This window comes from Cnephaeus nilssonii (assembly GCF_951640355.1).
Source record: "Cnephaeus nilssonii genome assembly, chromosome: 7".
Lineage (NCBI taxonomy): Eukaryota > Metazoa > Chordata > Mammalia > Chiroptera > Vespertilionidae > Cnephaeus > Cnephaeus nilssonii.
Genome location: NC_137078.1, coordinates 2393991 through 2416267, shown reverse-complemented (window position 1 = coordinate 2416267; position 22277 = coordinate 2393991). Strand labels below are relative to the sequence as shown.

Here is a 22277-nt window from a genome sequence, read left to right as displayed (position 1 = left end):
ATTGCTGAGAGGGAATTGACCAACAGGAATTGGGATCAAGAAGACGAAACCCCGCTGGGTCCCGGATCCGGGTGAAGCCGCGCGCCCCTGGGTCCGGGTGAGGCTGGGTCCCGGGTCTGGGTGAGGCCACATGACCCTGGATCCGGGTAAGGCCGCACGCCCATGGGTCTGGGTGAGGCTGGGTCCCGGGACCGGGTGGGGCCGCCCCCCTGGGGCCGGGTGAGGCTATGCGCCCCTAGGTCCGGGTGAGGCTGGTACCTGGGTCCGGGTGGGGCCGTGCTACCCTGGACCCGGGTGAGGCCACGCGACCCTGGGTCTGGGAGAGGCCACGCGCCCCTGGGTCCGGGTGAAGCTGTATCCGGGGTCCGGGTGAGGCCGTATGCCCCTGGATCCGGGAGAGGCTGTGTCCCGGGTCTGGGTGAGGCCTCGCACACTTGGGTCCGGGTGAGGCCATGCGCTCCAGGGTCTGGGAGAGGCCACGCGCCCCTGGGCCTGGGTGAGGCCACATGCCCCTAGGTCCGGGTGAGGCCACATGCCCCTGGGTCCGGGTGAGGCCACGCACCCCTGGGTCCGGGGGAAGCTGGATCCCGGGTCCGGGTGAGGCCGTGTGCCCCTGGATCCGGGTGAGGCTGGGTCCTGGGCCAGGGTAAGGCCACGCACCCCTGGGTCCGGATGAAGCTGGATCCCGGGTCCGGGTGAGGCCGTGTGCCCCTGGATCCGGGTGAGGCTGGGTCCCGGGTCCGGGCGAGGCCGTGGGCCCCTAATCCGGGTGAGGCCACGCGACCCAGGGTCTGGGAGAGGCCACGCGCCCCTGGGTCCGGGTGAGGCCACGTGCCCCTGAGTCCGGGGGAAGCTAGATCCCGGGTCCGGGCGAGGCCGTGTGCCCCTGGATCTGGGTGAGGTTGGGTCCCGGGTCCGGGTGAGGCCGTGGGCCCCTGGATCCGGGTGAGGCCACGGGACCCTGGGTCTGGGAGAGACCATGTGACCCTGGGTCCGGGTGAGGCCACGCGCCCCTGGGTCCGGGGGAAGCTAGATCCCGGGTCCGGGCGCGGCTGTGTGCCCCTGGATCCGGGTGAGGCTGGGTCCCGGGCCCGGGAGAGGCCACGCGCCCCTGGGTCCGCGTGAAGCTGAATCCTGGGTCTGGGCGAGGCCGTGTGCCCCTGGATCTGGGTGAGGCTGGGTCCCGGGTCTGGGCGAGGCCACGCGACCCTGGGTCTGGGAGAGGCCACGCGCCCCTGGATCCGGGTGAGGCCACGTGCCCCTGGGTCCGGAGGAAGCTAGATCCCGGGTCCGGGCGAGGCTGTGTGCCCCTGGATCCAGGTGAGGCTGGGTCCCACGCCCAGGAGAGGCCATGCGCCCCTGGGTCTGGGTGAGGCCATGCGCCCCTGGGTCCAGGTGAAGCTGAATCCTGGGTCTGGGCGAGGCCGTGTGCCCCTGGGTCCAGGTGAAGCTGAATCCTGGGTCTGGGCGAGGCCGTGTGCCCCTGGATCCGGGTGAGGCCGTGGGCCCCTGGATCCGGGTGAGGCCACGCGACCCTGGGTCTGGGAGAGGCCACGCGCCCCTGGGTCCGGGTGGGGCCACGTGCCCCTGGGTCCGGGGGAAGCTAGATCCCGGGTCCGGGCGAGGCCGTGTGCCCCTGGATCCGGGTGAGGCTGGGTCCCAGGCCCGGGAGAGGCCACGCACCCCTGGGTCCGGGTGAGGCCATGCGCCCCTGGGTCCAGGTGAAGCTGAATCCTGGGTCTGGGCGAGGCCGTGTGCCCCTGGATCCGGGTGAGGCTGGGTCCTGGGTCCGGGTGAGGCCGTGGGCCCCTGGATCCGGGTGAGGCTATGCGACCCTGGGTCCGGGTGAGGCCACATGCCCCTGGGTCCAGGTGAAGCCATGCCCCTGGGTCCGGCCGAGGCCAAACCAGAGGGAGTCGGACCTGCATTACCACCATTTGTCCACCATCCAGAGCTGAGGGGTCAGTGCCGACATGTACTCATAAGGAACTGGTGGACATTGATATTGGGTCTCAAAAGAACTGTTGGTCCAGAAAGAAACTCACTACAGACTGATTCATTTGCCTGTCAGCATAACTATTATTGCTCGTCTCACATTCAGTTCTTATAAGTATATCTCTAGTGACACATGATTTCGCTCATCTAGGGGAAATGATGAACAACATAGACTGATGAACAACAACAGAACCAGAAACAAGGAGGCATCGATCGGACTATCGGGCCTCAGAGGGAGGATAGGGGAGGGTGGGGGGAGGGGGGAGAGATCAACCAAAGGTCTTGTGTGCATGCATATGAGCCTAACCAATGGTTCAGTTCAACAGGGGGTTGGGGCATCCGTGGGGAGGGGTGTGGGATGGGAATGGGGGGATGAGGACAAATTTGTGACACCTTAATCAATAAAGAAATTAAAAAAAAAAAAAAAGCAATGTCCTCAATATATTATCCATCTTCCTGTACCAACTTTAGGGGTAAATCCCCGAGGACTTAAACCTAATCAAATCTAACAAAATAAATGTCACTCGATTGTGGAAAGAGCCAATCGTACTCTTAAAATCATTTACTAAAACAAAAAGGGGGAGACAGGTGTTATGTGTCACCTCAAGAGAAGCTCAGTCATGCTTTTTATACTTCAATAATTTTTTGAATTGTGATGCAGAGGATCGTACAGCAGGTGAAAGGCATCAGGCCTCCTGCACAATAGCCTCCACCAAGTCAGCTAGGTGGAAGGAAGCATAAACCAGAAAAGAGTTTTATCAGATTCAGTAATAATGTGGGGCAGAGGTTGTGTTTTATATCTTTCCAGAAGGAACAATGCAGCCAATTTGGGTGGCGGAGCATTACGTGTGTCACCACACCACAATGGACTCAGACAAGCTCCTGTGTCCCTTCACTCAAAAGGACTAAGTACTGCCCTAATGACAGCAAAGCGGAGGAAGAAGAAAACTAAAAGCTACGCAAGGGACTGAGGTGCCAACATAGAGTCATCTGAAGAAGTTAACGACTGAAGTACAGCAGATTGTGGAAAAGCAAGAAGTTGAAGCTACTTCTTCAACCATGTTTCTACTCATGCTAGCATCTGTTAGCTGCCAGTCTTCTGCAAAGTCTTGCGCAGCCAAGTCCAAGGACACCAGCAGCAAAAGAGACTTTCTTTCATTTAGTAGCTAAAAATGTTAACATGTCCATAATTTTGATTTCTCTCTTATTGTTTTGTTATTATTTAGTAGCCAGAGTTTTACTCTTGACATTCAAGTTTTAAAAATGATAACATGTATGTAGTTTGGTTTTGCATTGGCATTGTTTGCAATTGTTTTAATATTAGAGCTTTATTATTAATGTTTAAGTTTTACTTTTATTATTGGTAGTTTAAAATTAAATAAAGAAGGGGGATCTGTCAGAGACCAGGTGTAAGCACCCCTGCCTACACAGAATGTTCCCAGACTTGTTTTGATGGCACTTTCCTATTGTCAGCAGAATGAGAATGAGAGAGACCTTTCATAGCTTATCAGAAGTCTGTAAATATTTACCGAGAATTTGGCTTCCTGCTTTATCTTAGAGATTAAGAGGAACAGAGAGTACATTCCTCTTCACAGACCTCCTGTATAAAGGCATTACGCAGTCAATAAAGCAGCTGCAGTCGGTCAATGATCTGCAGTCCTCCCGATCCCGCTCTCCTGTCTTTCTTTCTTTTCTCAATTCCCACCTCCCTACCTCAGCCCGGTTCAATTGTCAGGCTGACCCTGGCAGGAATAAATGGTGATGGAAGGAGACTTGACTTGGGATGGTAAACACTACAATATACAGATGATGTATTGTAGAATTGTAAGCCTGAAACCCATATAATTTTATTAACCAACTAGAGGCCCAGTGCATGATTTAATCATGCACCTGGTGCACCAGCTGGCTGTCTGTCCGCTGGTGCCCCAGGCCTTCCGAAAGCCTCCGGCGCGGCGGAGGCTTTCGAAAGGCCTTGCGCCGGCGCAGACAGACAGACAGCTCCCCCGCTTTGGCTTTTGATCGCGGGGGAGCCGGCTGGCTGGCTGTCCGCCGGTGCACCAGGCCTTCCGAAAGCCTCCGGTGCAGCCATGACACAGACGCTGAGCTCGCGGCGAGCTCAGCGTCCTGCTGGCCCAATCAGCTACCTCGGGCCACCCTGAGTCCCGCCCCCTGCGCCTCCTGCTGGCCCAATCGTGGGCGTAGCGGAGTGATGGTAATTTACATATTACCATTTTATTATGTAGGATGTCACCCCAATAAATTTTTAAAAAAAGAAAATTGATGATGGTACATCCATTCAATGTAATACTCCACAATCCTATATAATAAAAGCCTAATACGCAAAGTGTCCAGTCATCCTTTCAACCACTCAAAGAGTAATCTATAGTAATAAAAGGGTAATGTGCTAATTAGACCAGACATCCTTCTGGACAAAGCCACGGTGGCGGGGGCCGACACAGAGGCGGGTAGGTGCTACCAGGCCCACAGGGGAGAGCAGTTAGGGGCTACCAGGTCAGCAGGGGAGAGCAATTAGGGGCGACAAGGCAGGCAGGGGAGGGCAGTTAGGGGCAATCAGGTTGGCAGCAGAGGGCAGTTAGGGGCGACGAGGCAGGCAGGCAGAGTGGTTAGGGGCGAACAGGCAGACAGGTAGGTGAGTGGTTAGGAGCCAGCGGTCCCAGATTGAGAGAGGGATGTCCTACTGCTGGTTGAAACCGGCAATCGGACATCTCCCGAGGGGTCCCGGAATGAAAAGGGTGCAGGCCGGGCTGAGGGGACCCCCTTACCGCCCCCCCCCCCGTGCTGAATTTCATACACTGGGGCTCTAGTATGCTAATAATATGCTAAAGCTGCTCAACTGCTCACTATGATGTGCACTGACGACCAGGGGGTAGGCGCTCTGACCGGTAGGTTAGCTTGGTGCTACGGTCTGGCCAATTGGGACTGAGATGGGCCGGACACGCCCTGGAGCCCTCCTGCAGTCCCTCCCTGGTTGGCCAACCTCTCACTTCCCTCCTCAGCCCCAATCGTGCACCACTGAGATCCCTTGGCCTGCCCTGCACCCTCTCACAATCCGGGACCCCTTGGGGGATTTCGGAGAGCCGGTTTTGGCCTGATCCCGCAGGCCAGGCCGAGGGACCCCACTGGTGCATGAATTTGTGCACCGGACTTCTAGTTACAAATTATAATACAGACTAAAGGCCTGGTGCATGAAATTCGTGCATGGAGGGGGGGTTCCCCCCAGCTCTGCCTGCACCCTCTGCAGTTCGGGACCCCTACACCTTTTTCTTATCTAGCTAGCCTCTTCACATTTAAAAAATTAACCGAAATATCACCTACTCTTGGAAATCCTCTTTGAACAAATGTCTTTACAATCTGTATTAAGTATTTTCATAGTATATCATTCTTTTTCTTTAACAGCTACTTAGAGTGGATGCAATGTGGTTTTCATTCTTGCATCTGAATTTTTTCTTCTTGCTCTTGTAATAGCAAAGCTTATCCAATTTACATTTGCCCTTCAAGGGCTTATATTTGGTTCAGTTTCTAGTTGGCTCCCTGCTTTTTTTTTAAGCAATACATTTGGGTTGTGATAGTAAGCCTCACTTGTAATCAAGCCTGTAGGTCTCTCTATCTGAATATTTCTGTAATACCTATCACTTTAGCATACCAGAGATTGTGTTCATTTATAGAAAATAACAATAAATGTCACCTGATCATTTGATCTTCTAGTAATATTTTATAGCAAGATGTGTTATTCTAGTAATTTAACTATTACAAAACAGGCGTACAGAAGTAAATTACGTTGAACAATAAAGAATGACTCAAATATCAAAGCACGGTACACTTAGGGCCTCCCTTGTCCTGTGCCTCAGATATCATAGCGTAGTACACATGGAACTCAGCTTCCTTTAAAATAGGAAGGGATGCCATACTCATGAAGCAGCTGATTTTTATTTAAGGGCCTCACTTGTTCTGCACCTTTACAGAGGGGTGAGTAGGGGCTGAGGGAATTTGAGGAAACCCAGACAGAATTCTCCTCCTAAAAGATTTTGTCCAATTAAAACCCGGACACACAGCAATAACAAAGGCACTGGTCTCCTACTGCTAATGCATAAGGATCAAACCCCAGACTGCAGGAACTCACCCCCGCAGTCAGGACCAGGCCGCTGGGTAGACCTGGGCTGGTGCTCCTAACTCTGGGGAGAGGGAGACTTCCCATGGCTGCAGGCTAGAGGGGAACAGGTCCATAGCGCAGGTTGGTCAGCGGAGAGGCTTCTTAGCCTGGGATTGCAGGGCAGCTTGGCCAGGCTCTGGCTGGCCTGTTCACCCCATGATCGCAGGTCAGCTCGGCCTGGCCTGTTCTCCCCATGATTGTGGGGGTAAGCTTGGCCTGGCCTGTTCACCCAATGATCGCAGGTCAGCCCGACCTGGCCTGTTCTGTTCTCCCCATGATCGTGGGTCAGCTCGGCTTGGCCTGTTTGCCCCATGATCACGGGGCGGCTTGGACCTGGGCTCTTCACTCCATGATCATGGGGCGGCTTGGACCCGGGCTCTTCGCCCCGTGATTGTAGGGCGGCTCTGCCTAGCCTGTTCGCCCGGAGATCGCAGGGCGTCTTGGACCCAGGCTCTTCACCCCATGATCGCAGGTCAGCTCGGCCTGGCCTGTTCTAACCATGATTGTGGGGGTAAGCTTGGCCTGGCCTGTTCACCCAATGATCGCAGGTCAGCTCGGCTTGGCCTGTTCTGTTCTCCCCATGATCGTGGGTCATCTCGGCTTGGCCTGTTTGCCCCATGATCACGGGGCGGCTTGGACCCGGGCTCTTCACTCCATGATCACGGGGCGGCTTGAACCCAGGCTCTTCACTCCATGATCATGGGGCGGCTTGAACCCGGGCTCTTCGCCCCGTGATTGCGGGGCGGCTTGGACCCAGGCTCTTCGCCCCGTGATCACAGGGTGGCTTTGACCATGGCTCTTTGCCCGCAAATCGCAGGGCTGCTTGGACCATGGTTCTTTGGCCCACGATCGCCGTGCGGCTTGGACCCAGGCAGGTGGTGTGGCGGCTTGGTAGGGCAGGTGGCAATGCCTCCTTCCCGGGTCCAAGCCGCCTGACGCTGCCTGCCCGGGTCCCCATCTCACTTGGATCCACTGGTGGCTTCAGGCGCTGCCCCCCGCTGCCTGCCCATGTCCCCAACTCCATCGGCCGCGTAGGGCCTCTGCCTCCACCGCCTGCATATGCAAATTCACCCGCCATCTTTGCTGCGTTAATATGCATATCACTCCTGATTGGCTGTGGGCGTAGCGAAGGTACGGTCAATTAGCATTTTTCTCTTTTATTAGTGTGGATGGTCAAGTGACATCAAAAGTAGGTCATAATATAACAGATATATTATTATCCCATTCATATCTGCATATGTATTTTGCATAGAAAAGAAAGAAGTATACAGAAACAAGATGATAGACTTTCAGTTGCTTTTTACTTTCCTCTAGACTATGCAATAGTTTTTACACCTTTTTGTATTAAGATAAATTTTGCATAATGAGTACATATTACCTTTATAATCTGGAAAAAAACACTACATAATACTCTTTTTAGAAAAAAACTTAAAATTCTCTTAAATTTAACATTAGTAAGAAAGATACAGAATGATTAATCATCAGCAATGCAGTAGAGAAAATGAGAACATGCAGGAGAATGACTGGAAATTATAATAAAAATAATAGAAATTTCTAGGTTATCTTATACTCTGCCCTCTTCCTCAACTCCATTATCTAATTAGTTTCTGTGTTTTTTTAAATTTAACATCCCAAATGTTTCTACAATCTTACCCTCCTATCCATTCACATTATTTCAGGCAATCTCATCTTTTTCTCCATCCTGCTTCCCATCTCAGTTTAAGGACCTCAGTTTTCCAACTGGACTGCTTTCTTCCAGTGTTCTCTCTCACCAGTTCAGCCTTTTTCCTAAAACATAATCTGATCATGTTGCTTTCTTACTTAAATCCACATGATACTACAAACCCTTAATATCATGAAAGGTCCTGTATGATTTGGGTGCTATCTTTACAACCAATACCATATGCTTTCCTATTTCCACATATATCCTACAAACTAACTGCAGTAAAGTAGAGAGCCCTACACGTGCTAGCTGTTTCAAACCTCTGTGACTTTATAGATGCTCCTACTACAGAAATGCTTTTCTTTCCTACTTGCTCCTCCCTTCCCTGACCTTGAATCAGCTTTCAAAATCCAGCTCAGGTATCTTTGTCTGGAAGCTTTCCCTTCTTCACCCAAATGCTGTATCTTACTTGTATCTTTCTCTATGTTATATGCTTACTTGTTTTTGTGTTCCCAATAAATACAAGAATGCCAGGCACATATTAGGTGCTCTACCCATTTTCAGTGAATGTCTGTCTTTTGCTGCTGAACTGTAAAATTCCTCAAAGCAAGGTCTTTGATTTGGTCACATTTACAACTCTTGGCACACTGACTGACACAAAATAGGAAATAAAAAATATTTAATGAATCCTATATAATAAAAGCCTAATATGCTAAGTGTCCAGTTGCCCAGTCGTCTGTTCAACCAATCAAAGCATAATATGCTAATGATAAGCTAAGGCTGCTCAACCGCTCGTTATATTGTACACTAACCACCAGGGGACAGACAGTCGGCCAGTCACTATGACATACACTGACCACCAGGGGGCAGACACTCAATGCAAGAGCTGCCTCCAGGTGATCAGTGCACTCCCACAGGGGGAGCGCTGCTCAGCCAGAAGCCAAGGGCACGGCTGGCAAGCACAGCAGCGGTGGCGGGAGCCTTTCCTGCCTCTGCAGCAGCACTAGGAATGTCCAACTGCCGGCTCAGGCCTACTCCCCGAGGGCTCCATGACTGTGAGAGGTCGCAGGCTGGACTGAGAGACCCCACCCCCACCAAGTGCACGAATTTCATACATCGGGCCTCTAGTCCTCTCTAATAAAATGGTAATATGCAAATTAACCATCACTCCACTACATAAGCCACGCCCACCAGCCAAGCCACGCCCACCAGCCAATCAGGGCGAGTATGCAAATTAACCCCAATCCAAGATGGCTACAGCCACAGAGAGCAAGGTTTCCCAGGTAACAGAGTAAGCCAAGCTTTCCATAGCCGTTGCAGGCCTAAGCCTCCACTCAAGCTACAAAGTTTCAATTATAGAAGGTAAACAAATTCAAACAAATGGCAGCAGAATGGAGCTTGAGAGAGCAGGCCAGGGTTGCCGGCGGCAACAGGGGAAGCAAAGCTTTCCGCACACCCTGGCCGGGCCCACCCGCTTAAGGCTACAAAGTTTCAATTGTAGAAGGAAAATAAATTCCAGATACCAGGGCCTCCCCTTGGGTTGCCAGGGGGCATGGCCGGCCTGCAAACCACCACAGGCCCCTCGCTCAGGCCGCCCCACGCCACAAGGGAACCCCCACCCTTATCTGTGACACCCTTCAGGGCAAACCAGCTGGACCCCACCCATGCACCAGGCCTCTATCCTATCTAATAAAAGAGTAATATACAGATTGATCATCACTGCAACACACAATATAGCTGCCCCCATGTGGTCAAAGATCCTGCCCCCATGTGGACACAAGATGTCCAGCAGGAAAGGGCCAGCAGGAGAGGGCAGTTGGGAGGCACCCGGCCTGCAAGGGAGGGCAGTTGTGAGGGACCAGGCCTGCAAGGGAGGGCAGTTGAGAGGGACCAGGCTTGCAAGGGAGGGCAGTTGGAGGTGATCAACCCTGAAGGAGAGGGCAGTTAGGGGTGAACAAGCTGGCAGAGGAGGGAAGTTGGGGGCAAACAGGCTGGCAGGGGAGCAGTTAAGCATCAACCAGGCTGGCAGCAGAGTTAGGGGGTGATCAGGCTGGCAGGCAGAAGCGGTTAGGGGCAATCAGGAAGGCAGGCAGGCAAGCAGTTGGGATCCAGCCGTCCTGGATTGTGAGAGGGATGTCCGACTGCCCGTTTAGGCCCGATCCCACCAGGATCGGGCCTAAACGGTCAGTTGGACATCCCTCCAGGAGTCCCAGATTGGAGAGGGTACAGGCTGGGCTGAGGGACAACCCCCTGCCGTGCACGAATTTCGTGCACCGGGCATCTAGTAAATTAATAAACAAATAAAGCTTCCCGTTACTGAATATGATAGTACATGTAGCCTTTACCATTCACTTAGAATACACATTCCTACTGCTTTCAATTGTGGTTATGTATTGAATTAAAATCTTGGCATCTAATTTTCTCAAAACACTAGTTTCTTTTTTTAGTATAACTTTGTATCCTACTTTGTGTCCTTGCAAAATGCCTTTTACATAAAGACAATACCCATTTAATTAAAAGAGCTGTTAACTTTTATTTTTCTCTAGCTCTTTAATACTATTTATCTTAATCCCAAAGTTTTGTTGCTTCAATTAATTTTTAATATTCTGTCTTAAGATAAACTAAAACACCATACATATTTTAATAAACTTTCAGTACACAATATTTTATATTATATGTATGTTTTACACATTATGTAATAAATTGTACTTAAAAATTCATTCACTCAATAAATATTTACTGAAGACCTATTATGTGCCACATTGTGCTTGGGTCTGGGAAATACAATAAATATAGTTGCTGGAAGCAAAGATCAACAGTAATTAATACAAATGCAAGAAATCTGGTCAGAAGGCTGAATAGGGCTTTGATATTCAGAAGGCTGAATATCTGCATGTTATTACCTGCTGCTGACTGGCTGAAGGCAACCCCCCTAACCTAATAATCCTTTTACTGTTTACTAAACATTACCTTTGATATGCCTGTTTACATTCTTAAAAGGCAATTGTGTATTCTAGTAAATAAAAAGAAGATGGGTGGGGAGATTCAGCAGAGCTTAGTCTCTTGAACTAAGTTTACATCTGGCTTCCCCCATAATTTCCAAATTTATATTTCTTGTCTTGTGTATTAATTTGCATGTCAGCCCTTCCTTCAGGCCTTTGAACCCAGGCCACGCTGGCCGGGATTCACATATAGTAGTATAGAGAATAGAGCAAAGGATAAGACAGATAAGCTCCATATACAAGAGCAATACTTTAAAATAGAAATGCCGGCTTACATTCCCTGTAATTTGAAAATTTAGGTTTTCACAGCCAAGAAGCCATTTTTAGCAAAATGTATAGAAGACAGGTTTTAAAAGTACAGGCTCTAGCACAACAATGCAAATGCACTTAATTAACACTGCCGAACTGTACACTTAAAAATGTGTAAAGTTGCCCAGCCAGTGTGGTTCAGTGGTTGAGCATCAACCTATGAACCAGGAGGTCATGGTTTGATTCCTGGTCGGTTCAATTCATGGGTAGGGGCACATGCCCAGGCTGCAGGCTAAGTTCCCGGTGGGAGGTATGCAGGAGGCAGCCGATCGATGACTCTCTCATCATTTATGTTTTAATCTTTTTCTCCCTCTCCCTTCCTCTCTGAAATCAATAAAAATATACATATATATTTAAAAAAATGGGTAATGTGGGAAATGTTATGTGTATTTTACTACAATTTTTAAAAGTACAGTTTCTAGAGTATCCATTATCAAGAGAAAACTATATGGCTCCTAAAGGTGCCAAAATGGTTGCGGGGTCGGGGGGAGCAGGGTGCATAATGAAGTGCCACAGTACATAAACAGATGGTATAGGTGTGGTATTAAATTTTCATCACAGGGGGCGGGAGGAGGTAAGAAAAAAAAAAAAAAAAGCAAGTCTAAAGAGCCACAGGGAGGAGGGGCAAAGATAAAGAAAGGTTAAGAAGCACCACTCTGGCCCTGGCCCTGTGACACAGTAGGCTGGAACACTGTCCCTACACCAAAAAGGTTTGATTCCTGGTCAGCACACATGCCTAGGTGGCTGGTTCCATCCCAGGTCAGGGGAGTACGGGAGGCAACCCATGGATGTTTCTTTTTTTTCTCTCTCTCTCCCTTCTTCCTCTCTGTCTAAAAAAAAAAAATCAATAAAAACATATCCTGGGTGAGGATTTAAAAAAAAAGGAAGAAACACTATCTGCAGCAATTCTGCTTAGTATCAAATTCAACTCCAACACTTAGTTTACTAGCTATGGGGCAAAGTACTTTGGGTAAATAACTCATTCCTTTTGTGAATCAGTTTTCTAAGCTACAAAAGGGAGATAATTCTAACATTGCTATGATTAAATAAGTGAATGCATATAAAACATGTAAAACAGTGTTCAGCACATGGCAAGTGCTTAACCAATATTAGCTATTATAACAGCACTGCACTGGATCATAATCACAAAGATTATGCCCTAAGAGTTTATAATTGTAATTATCTTCTCTAATAAAATGGTAATATGCAAATTAACCATCACTCCGCTACATAAGCCACGCCCACCAGCCAATCAGGGCGAGTATGCAAATTAACCCCAATCCAAGATGGCTACAGCCACAGAGAGCAAGGTTTCCCAGGTAACAGAGGAAGCCAAGCTTTCCATAGCCGTTGCAGGCCTAAGCCTCCACTCAAGCTACAAAGTTTCAATTATAGAAGGTAAACAAATTCAAACAAATGGCGGCAGAATGGAGCTTGAGAGAGCAGGCCAGGGTTGCCGCCGGCAACAGGGGACGCAAAGCTTTCCGCACACCCTGGCCGGGCCCACCGCTTAAGGCTACAAAGTTTCAATTGTAGAAGGTGAATTAACTGCCACAGAAATGGCTTCTGCCCCGGGAGGGAGCAGCAGGCTTGGCTCTGCTCCAGGCTACAAAGTTTCAATTGTGGAAGGAAAATAAATTCCAGATACCAGGGCCTCTGCTTGGGTTGCCAGGGGCGTGGCCAGCCTGCAAACCACCACAGGCCCCTCGCTCAGGCCGCCCCACACCCCAAGGGAACCCCCACCCTTATCTGTGACACCCTTCAGGGCAAACCAGCTGGCCCCCACCCGTGCACCAGGCCTCTATCCTATCTAATAAAAGAGTAATATACAGATTGATCATCACTGCAACACACAATATAGCTGCCCCCATGTGGTCAAAGATCCTGCCCCCCAACAAGATGGCCACTACAAGATGGCCAGCAGGAGAGGGCAGTTGGGAGGCACCCGGCCTGCAAGGGAGGGCAGTTGTGAGGGACCAGGCCTGCAAGGGAGGGCAGTTGGAGGTGATCAACCCTGCAGGAGAGGGCAGTTAGGGGTGACCAGGCTGGCAGAGGAGGGAAGTTGGGGGCAAACAGGCTGGCAGGGGAGCAGTTAAGCATCAACCAGGCTGGCAGTGGAGTGGTTAGGGGTGATCAGGCTGGCAGGCAGAAGTGGTTAGGGGCAATCAGGAAGGCAGGCAGGCAAGCAGTTGGGATCCAGCAGTCCTGGATTGTGAGAGGGCAGTCGGACATCCCTCCAGGAGTCCCAGATTGGAGAGGGTGCAGGCTGGGCTGAGGGACAACCCCCCGCCGTGCACGAATTTCGTGCACCGGACTTCTAGTATGTTTTATAAGGGTTTTCATCAACTATCTATGTCCCTCATAAGAACTTAATCTCTAGTTGTTGTTGTTTTGTTTGTTTTTAAATATTTCTTTATTGATTTCAGAGAGAAAGGGAGAGGGAGAGAGAGAAACATCAATGATGAGAATCATTGATCGGCTTCCTCCAGCACGTCCCCCACTGGGGATTGAGCCCGCAACCCAGGCATGTGCCCTTGGCCGGAATCAAACCCGGGACCCCTCAGTCCACAGGCCAACGCTCTATCCACCGAGCCAAACCAGCCAGGGCTATCTCTAGTTTTTATTTTATCTATATTACTCACTCATTAAACCAGCAAACATTAACTGAACACCTGCTATCGGCCAGACACTATGAAAGAGATGAACCACATAAGAAAGACAGTTCATGCTCTCAGGTACAATAAAGTGAAGGAAGACAGTAAAATCAAAAGCAACAATACTGTGCACCTTTCTGCATAAAGCAAAGACTGGTAAAGTATAAAGGAGTTAAGCGCTTCCTTGAGGAGGAGACTGGGAAGGAGGAGGTAAATACCAGCTGGAGAAGAAAAGGTCTTCCAGGAGAAACTACAGGAATAAAGGTACAGAGGCATGCAATACATGTATTTGGGAAATGAATTAGTTAGGACAGTGGTCGGCAAACTGTGGCGGCTCGCGTGCCACCGCAGTTTGCCACTCTGTTAACTAATGAGTTTGCCGACCACTGAGTTAGGAGAACCATAACGTAGAGATATGTGGGGAAAGGGCAGGTGACGAGAAACCAGAAATCGGCCCAAGCCATTATGTTCAATTCATATTTGACAAAGGAGGCAAGAGTACACAATGGAGTCAAGACAGTTTCTTCAATAAATGGTGCTGGAAAATTTGGTCAGATACATGCAAAAAAATGAAACTAGATCAACTTGCACCATACACAAAAACAAACTCCAAATGGCTAAAGGACTTAAATATAAGATGGGAAACCATAAAAATCCTACAAGACTCCATAGGCAGCAAAATAGCAGACATATGTCGTAGCAATATCTTTACCAATACAGCTCCTATGGCAATGGAGACTAAGGAGAAAATAAACAAATGGGACTACATCAAAATAAAAAGCTCCTGCACAGCAAAAGAAACCATCAACAAAACAACAAGAAAGCCCACTGCATGGGAGAACATATTGCCAATGTTATCACTGATAAGGGTTTAATCTCCAACATTTACAGGGAACTCATACAACTTAACAAAAGGAAGACAAACAACCCAATCAAAAAATGGGCAATGGACCTAAATAGACACTTTTCGAAAGAGGACAGAAGGAAGGCCAAGAGACATATGAAAACACGCTCAACGTCACTAATCATCAGAGAGATGCAAATCAAAACTACAATGCTGTACCCTCTCACACCTGTCAGAATGGCTATCATCAACAAATCAACAAACGACAAGTGTTGGCGAGGATGTGGAGAAAAAGGAACCCTCGTGCACTGCTGGTGGGAATGCAGACTGGTGCAGCCACTGTGGAGAACAGTATGGAGTTTCCTCAAAAAGTTAAAAATGGAATTGTCATTTGACCCAGTAATCCCACTTCTAGGACTATATCCCAAGAAAACAGAAACACCAATCAGAAAGGATATATGCACCCCTATGTTCACAGCAGCACAATTTACAATAGCTAAGATTTGGAAACCACCTAAGTGCCCATCAGCAGATGAGTGGATTAGAAAACTATGGTACATCTACACAATGGAATACTATGCTGCTATATAAAAGAAAGAACTTTTACCATTTGCAACAGCATGGATGGAACTGGAGAGCATTATGCTAAGCAAAATAAGCCAGTCAGAGAAAGATAAATATCACATGATCTCCCTCATATGTGGGATATAATGATCAACATACTTCAATGAACAAGAATAGATCCAGAGACAAATGGTAGGGGAGGGGGGGTTAGAGAGCAACCAAAGGACTTGTATGCATGCATATTAGCATAACCAATGGACACAGACTCTGGGGTGGTGGGGGCTTGCCCTGGTTAGGAATGGGTTGGGGAGGGGTTGTGAATTGGGGAAAAAGGAGACATATGTAAAACTTAAGACAATAAAAAAATCAATAAACAATTAAAAAAAAAACACAAATAAAGAAGGTAAGACTCTGTTCTCTGAAATAGGAAGAGTTAAGCTTTATAGTTTGGTTACCTCACCTTCTTTCTTTTTTCTAGTATTAGCAGCCATTGATGCTTAATGCCTATTTCTATTAATTCACTTGAGATTGCAAAATGGTGATATTCTATCATTTCTTTTTTATCATTTGGAATAGTTTTATAAAAAGACCATTTTACCATTTGGTTACCCAATGGTACAAGAAAGGTAGAACAAATGCTTAATTTTTTCCCTTTATCAGTTTTCAAGATTAGAAACAGTCCCTATCACCTTTGGAAGAGAAACCCTTTTTTTTGAGTACCATTATGAACTAATAAAGAATTTAAGCACATTTGATGGGTTTTAATATACTGGACTATTATTGTTGAGACTCAAAATTGTCCCACCTGGGGACACTGTAAGCCTCTTCCAGTTGTCTCTTCAAAATCTTTGCATGTCCCTAGTAGTCTTTTTTTTTTTTAATTTTTTTACTTTTTTAAAAAAATATATATTTTATTGATTTTTTACAGAGAGGAAGGGAGAGAGAAAGAGAGTTAGAAACATTGATGAGAGAGAAACATCAATTAGCCGCCTCCTGCACACCCCCCACTGGGGATGTGCCCACAACCAAGGTACATGCCCTTGACCGGAACCGAACCTGGGACCCTTCAGTCCGCAGGCCGACGCTCTATCCACTGAGCCAGACCGGTTTTGGCTCCTTAGTAGTCTTTATTAGCATCTTTGCTATATGGTATGACAAATTTCCAGGCCCACTAGAATACTTCCTGATTGACATGGAAATCTGTCATTTCTCCAACAAATCCCAATTTCTGTTAGTAAGCAAGGCTATTTCAAAACCATACCTGGGCACTAAGGATATACACTGAGTGGCCATATTATGATCTCTGAACGCCCGGTGCATGAATTCGTGCATGGGTAGAGTATGGCCAGCCTGGCCAGGGGGAGGGGACATGGGCGGTTGGCCGGCCTGCCTGCTGGTCAAACTCCTGGTCGAGGGGACAATTTGCATATTAGCCTTTTATTATATAGGATATACACTGAGTGGCCAGATTATTATGCGTTCAGAGATCATAGTAATCTGGCCACTCAGTGTATATTACCACTGGATTGATCATTGTTTTTAGGCCTGTTCCATGGAAAGAGCTAGGAAATTTACACATGCATGTGTATGTCTCGTAATTTCATGTTGTTACTTCTAAATTCAAATTCAAGACTACAGAGTTTTTACTTAACATTTTATCTATTACATCTGTAACTCCTTTTTTACACACCAATAATATTGGCTCTCAATGAATCAAGAGATGATAGAATTAAAATAACCTTTCTTAGGCATTTACCATATCACACAAATGGATTCCAAAAAACCAACAATAATATCAACACCACTATTGACTATTGTTAATGTAAATTTTTTTGCATAAGTTTTCCCCATTCTCCCTATCCCCATTTATTTTGTAGTTGTGCTATCTATATACTGTCAGAGCATATAGCTATTACAGTAAACCCTCGATTTTTTGGACTTCAATTTAATGGACTTCAGATTTAATGGACAAAATTTCAGGTCCATATGTCATACGTGAAAATTAACACCGTGTTAATTTTAAAATGCTTTTAATCAATATTTGCTTATAATTAAATTACAGGCTTTTTTGGTTATTAATTATTCTTATTTTTAACTAATTTTGGCAAATAGGCCGTATGTTGGAAAAAACACTAGTTTCTGTAATATAAGTAAATATTACATATCTACAACTATAGTCTACCTATTTAAATCCAAGAGTCACCCCTGTAAATGTTTGGGGAATGATCAGCACATGATCACCTGCATTGCATGCGGTAATTGGTTCTGTTGTCACCTGGCCTGACTTTCTACAGCAGTTTTAACTCTTTCCAGTTGATATTCCCAGTACGCTAAGCCATGCCCCAGCCGTGTGCATTTGTTTACTCAAGGGGACTGGTGAATGCACGCATCTACTAGACCTATTCAGTATAAATTTAAAATTACAGTAGTATAAATAGAAAATTTTTCTATGAAATTAAACTTTTCATACATATTTAATGTTAATTACACAAATGCGTCAATATAAGTAAAAACAGATTAATATGTCAATTTTTTAACATATGCTACGGAAACCCTACATTGTATAATGGACTTAAGGCTTTAATGGACACCCCCGTGGCCGAATTAGATCATTATATTGAGGTTTTACTGTATATACTAAACTTTCTCCGTCAACTCTTGTTTTATTTTCGTTCCACAGGTAACCATATTTAATGTTCACCACTGGTCGTTCCATTGATGTCTCCCTGGTCATTCTGTCTGAAGCTCATTCTCTAGATTCCTCGAGGAAGTACCTAAAGGAACAATATTCCCTGAACCACTGTACACTGATAGCAGTTTATTAGGCAACTAGAGGCCCGGTGCACGAAATTCACCCTGACCTTTGAAATCCAGGACCCTTGGGGGATGTCCAACTGCTGGGGATCGGGCCTAAACCGGCAGTTGGACATCCCTCTCACAATTCTGGACCGCTGGCTCCTAATTGCTCACTTGCCTGCCTGCCTGGGTCGCCCCTAACTGCTCCCCCTGCCTCTCACTGCCTCTGCGTGCCAGCCTGATGGCCCCTAACTGCACCCCCTGCCGGCCTGGTCACCCCTAACTGCCCCCCACTGCCGACCAGATTGCCCCCAACTGCCCCCTCCCTGCTGGCCTTGTCACTCCTAACTGCTCCCTCCACCGGCCTGGTCACCCCTTACTGCCCTCCCGGCCAGCCTGGATGCCCCCAAATGCCCTCCTCTGCCGGCCTGGTCGCCTCTTACTGCCCCCCCCCCTGCTGGCCTGGTCACCTCCAACTGCCCCCCTCTGCCAGCCTGGTCGCCCCTAACTGCCCCCACTGCTGACCTGGTTGCCCCCAACTGCACCCCCTGCAGGCCTGGTCACCCCTCACGGCCCCACCACCAGCCTGTTCGCCCCACACAGCCTGCTTGTTCAGTAGTTTGGTCGTCCCTCACTAACCACCCTGCTAGCCTGGTTGTAGGCAGCCACCTTGTGAGGGCATGATGGTCAATTTGCATGTTACCCCTTTATGATATAGGAGGATTCTCTCTGTGCAAAAGTTGGTTGAATATCATGTAACTCCAGTTTCTTCTAGCATAAAAACTGTGATGAAAACCTAATTTACTTTTCCTTTTAAGTCATGTGTTCTTTTCTTCTAAATACCCAAAGCTTATTTTTTTCCTTTAAAGTCAAGTAACTTTACTTAGAATAGGTCTTGGTGTTGGTCATCTGAATCAATAGTCTTAGGCACCTGGTATATTCTTTCAACATGCAGTTTCAAATATATGTATTTTAATTTAAAAAAAAAGTCTTCTTTAACTATAGTTTTAGTATTTATTGTTATGTTGTCTTCATTTCGTTTTTTGAAACCCCTATTATTTGTCTTTCTTATTACTTTCTCTTGAAACTTATTTTATCTTTTAAATTTTATTCTTTTCACCTTTTGTTTTCCTTATGGCATCATTTGCTCTTGCCTTCCTATTTGAGGCTTCATTTCTGAAATAATTTTTTCATTTATGTCTGTTTTTACCTAGGTTCTGTCACCTTATTCCAGAATTTTCATAATTGACATACCGTATTTTCCGGCGTATAAGACAACTGGGTGTATAAGATTTTCCTGGGTTAAAAAGTCGTCTTATACGCCGGAAAATATGGTAAATATCTATGCAGCTTTGAGCACAAGTCACTTCACCTCTAAGATGGAAATACCGTATTTTCCGGCATATAAGACGACTTTTTAACCCAGGAAAATCTCATACGCCCAGTCGTCTTATACGCCGGAAAATACGGTATGTTGTTCTTTCATGGCTTATATAATTTTCTTTATGCCTTTTAGCTCATTCTGAAATTGTAGGTTATTGTTTTGGTCTGTTTTGTGTGCTTGTTCTATTATAAGCATTTATTGTCTGTAGGGAATTTAGTTCTTTTCCCCTGTAATAATTTTGCATGCTATTTGACCTTGATACATTTCAGTTGTTCATTTTTATGTAAATTTAATTTTCTCAAACTTTTAGAATGAGGGGATTCTGGAAAGCTGAAACTTCACAAAGCTCCCTCTTCTCCTGTTTGGGGTTTAGTTGGTGGTTTGTTTCTAAGATTTCTTTTTTTTTTTTTTTTTAAATGCTCACCTGAGGATATATTTATTGATTTTAGGGAGAGAGAAAAATATTGTTGTCAAAGAGAAACACTGACCAGTAGCCTCCACCTGGGATCAAACCCAAAACCTAGGAATGTGCCCTGACTGGGAATTGAACCTGCGACCTTTTGGTGTACAGGACAATACTCCAACTTAGCCACAGAGGCCAGGGCTCTAAGATTTCTTGACTCTGTAACCCTCTCACCTTTATTTGGACCTTCTTCTTCTTTTATCTCTATTATACCTTTTCTTATAAACTTACTAGAGGCCCGATGCACGAAATTCATGCAACAGTAGGCCTTCCTTCCCCCGGCTGCCGACACTGGCTTCCCTCTGGCACCTGGGACCCGGGCTTCTCTTGCAGCCCTGGCTTCATCCAGAAGGTCATCCAGTCTAATTAGCATTTTATGCTTTTATTATAATAGATATTATAATAGACTAGAGGCCTGGTGCACAAAATTCGTGCACGGAGGGGGGTTGTCCCTCAGCCCAGCCTGTACCCTCTCCAATATGGGATGCCTTGAGGGATGTCCGACTGCCTTGGGCCTAAACGGGCAGTCGGACATCGCTCTCACAATCCAGGACTGCTGGCTCCCAACTGCTTGCCTGCCTGCCTTCCTGATTGCCCCTAACCACTCTGCTGCCAGCCTGTTTGCCCCCAACTTCCCTCCTCTGCCAGCCTGGTCACCCCTAACTGCCCTCTCCTGCAGGGTTGATCACCTCCAACTGCCCTCCCTTGCAGGCCTGGTCCTTCTCAACTGCCCTCCCTTGCAGGCCGGGTGCCTCCCAACTGCCCTCCCCTGCTGGCCATCTTGTGGTGGCCATCTTGTGTCCACATGGGGGTAGGACCTTTACCACATGGGGGCAGTTATATTGTGTGTTGCAGTGATGATTAATCTGCATATTACTCTTTTATTAGATAGGATAGAGGCCTAGTACAGCGGTGGGGGCCAGCTGGTTTGCCCTTAGGGGCATGGGGCGGCCTGAGCGAGGGGCCTGTGGTGGTTTGCAGGCTGGCCATGCCCCCTGGCAACCCAAGCGCAGGCTCTGGTATCTGGAATTTATTTTCCTTCCACAATTGAAACTTTGTAGCCTGGAGCGGAGCCAAGCCTGGGGCTCCCTCCGAGGCTGGTAGCCATTTGTGTTGGGGTTATAATTGAAACTTTGTTGCCTTAAGCTGGTGGGCCCGGCCAGGGTGTGCGGAAAGCTTTGCTTCCCCTGTTGCCGGCGGCAACCCTGGCCTGCTCTCTCAAGCTCCATTCTGCCGCCATTTGTTTGAATTTGTTTACCTTCTATAATTGAAACTTTGTAGCTTGAGTGGAGGCTTAGGCCTGGCAAGGGCAGGTGGAAAGCTTGGCTTCCTCTGTTACCTAGGAAACCTTGCTCTCTGTGGCTGTAGCCATCTTGGTTTGGGTTAATTTGCATACTCGCTCTGATTGGATGGTGGGCGTGGCTTCTGGGTGTGTCGGAGGTATGGTCAATTTGCATATCTGTCTATTATTAGGTAGGCTATTTCACTCACAGCGGTTTCTCTTTAGGGTGAGCTCTGCCTTAGAATGGTGCCTTGGCAAGTCAGTCTTGAGAGTTGATAGGAGGTAGACTGCTCCTGCCTTTAAAGCTCCTCAGTTATAGCTACTACTGTCTAACCCAGTGGTCGGCAAACTCATTAGTCAACAGAGCCAAATATCAACAGCACAACAATTGAAATTTCTTTTGAGAGCCAAATTTTTTAAACTTAAACTTCTTCTAACGCCACTTCTTCAAATAGACTCGCCCAGGCCCGGGTATTTTGTGGAAGAGCCACACTCAAGGGGCCAAAGAGCTGCATGTGGCTCGCGAGCCACAGTTTGCCGACCACTCACAGTCTTTTAGTAACTATTCTGGAATTCTCCTGTTTGAAGTATATCTGATGTTGCCCCATTGCTTCCTTCTTCCTCTTGCAGAGATGAAAATACTGATTGGGTCTACAGAAAGGCTCTTGGTAGTTTGTTCCCATCTCCTTGTATTTGGAGGTTTATAAAGATACTCTTATTACATGGTTTTATTGTAACTGTGCTAGGCATTTAAAATTGTGCTAATTACTCTATCTTTATGTAAGGATTCAGAGACCAAAAACTATGCTACTACCACCATCACCACCAACTTTCCAGAATCAACCCTCCACCAAACCTCTGTCCAGCCTCTTCCCCCAAGACTAGCTATTGTGACTCATTTAGGCACTCACTCATCTTGCAAGCAATGCATGGTAACCCTTTATAACATCTGCTTTTGTTGCTGTTTTTGTTGTTAACTACCAGAATCAAACATTTTTGAAAGACATCATGTTGATGAACCAATTAAAAACTATCCCTATTGTTCATATCATAAAACTGCCTTAAAGAGATTATTTTTGTTCTTCAGTAACAAAATCCTCAGAATGGAGATAATCACATACTTTCACCAAACCAAATTCCATGTCAAAGA

At 47.2% G+C, this 22277-nt stretch overlaps 1 protein-coding gene across 3 annotated transcripts in view; it reads right to left on the bottom strand.

Annotated features, from left to right (window-relative positions):
• XRN1 (5'-3' exoribonuclease 1) overlaps nt 1-22277 on the bottom strand; it is a 231974-nt gene that overhangs the window by 206875 nt on the left and 2822 nt on the right. The window lies entirely within an intron of this gene.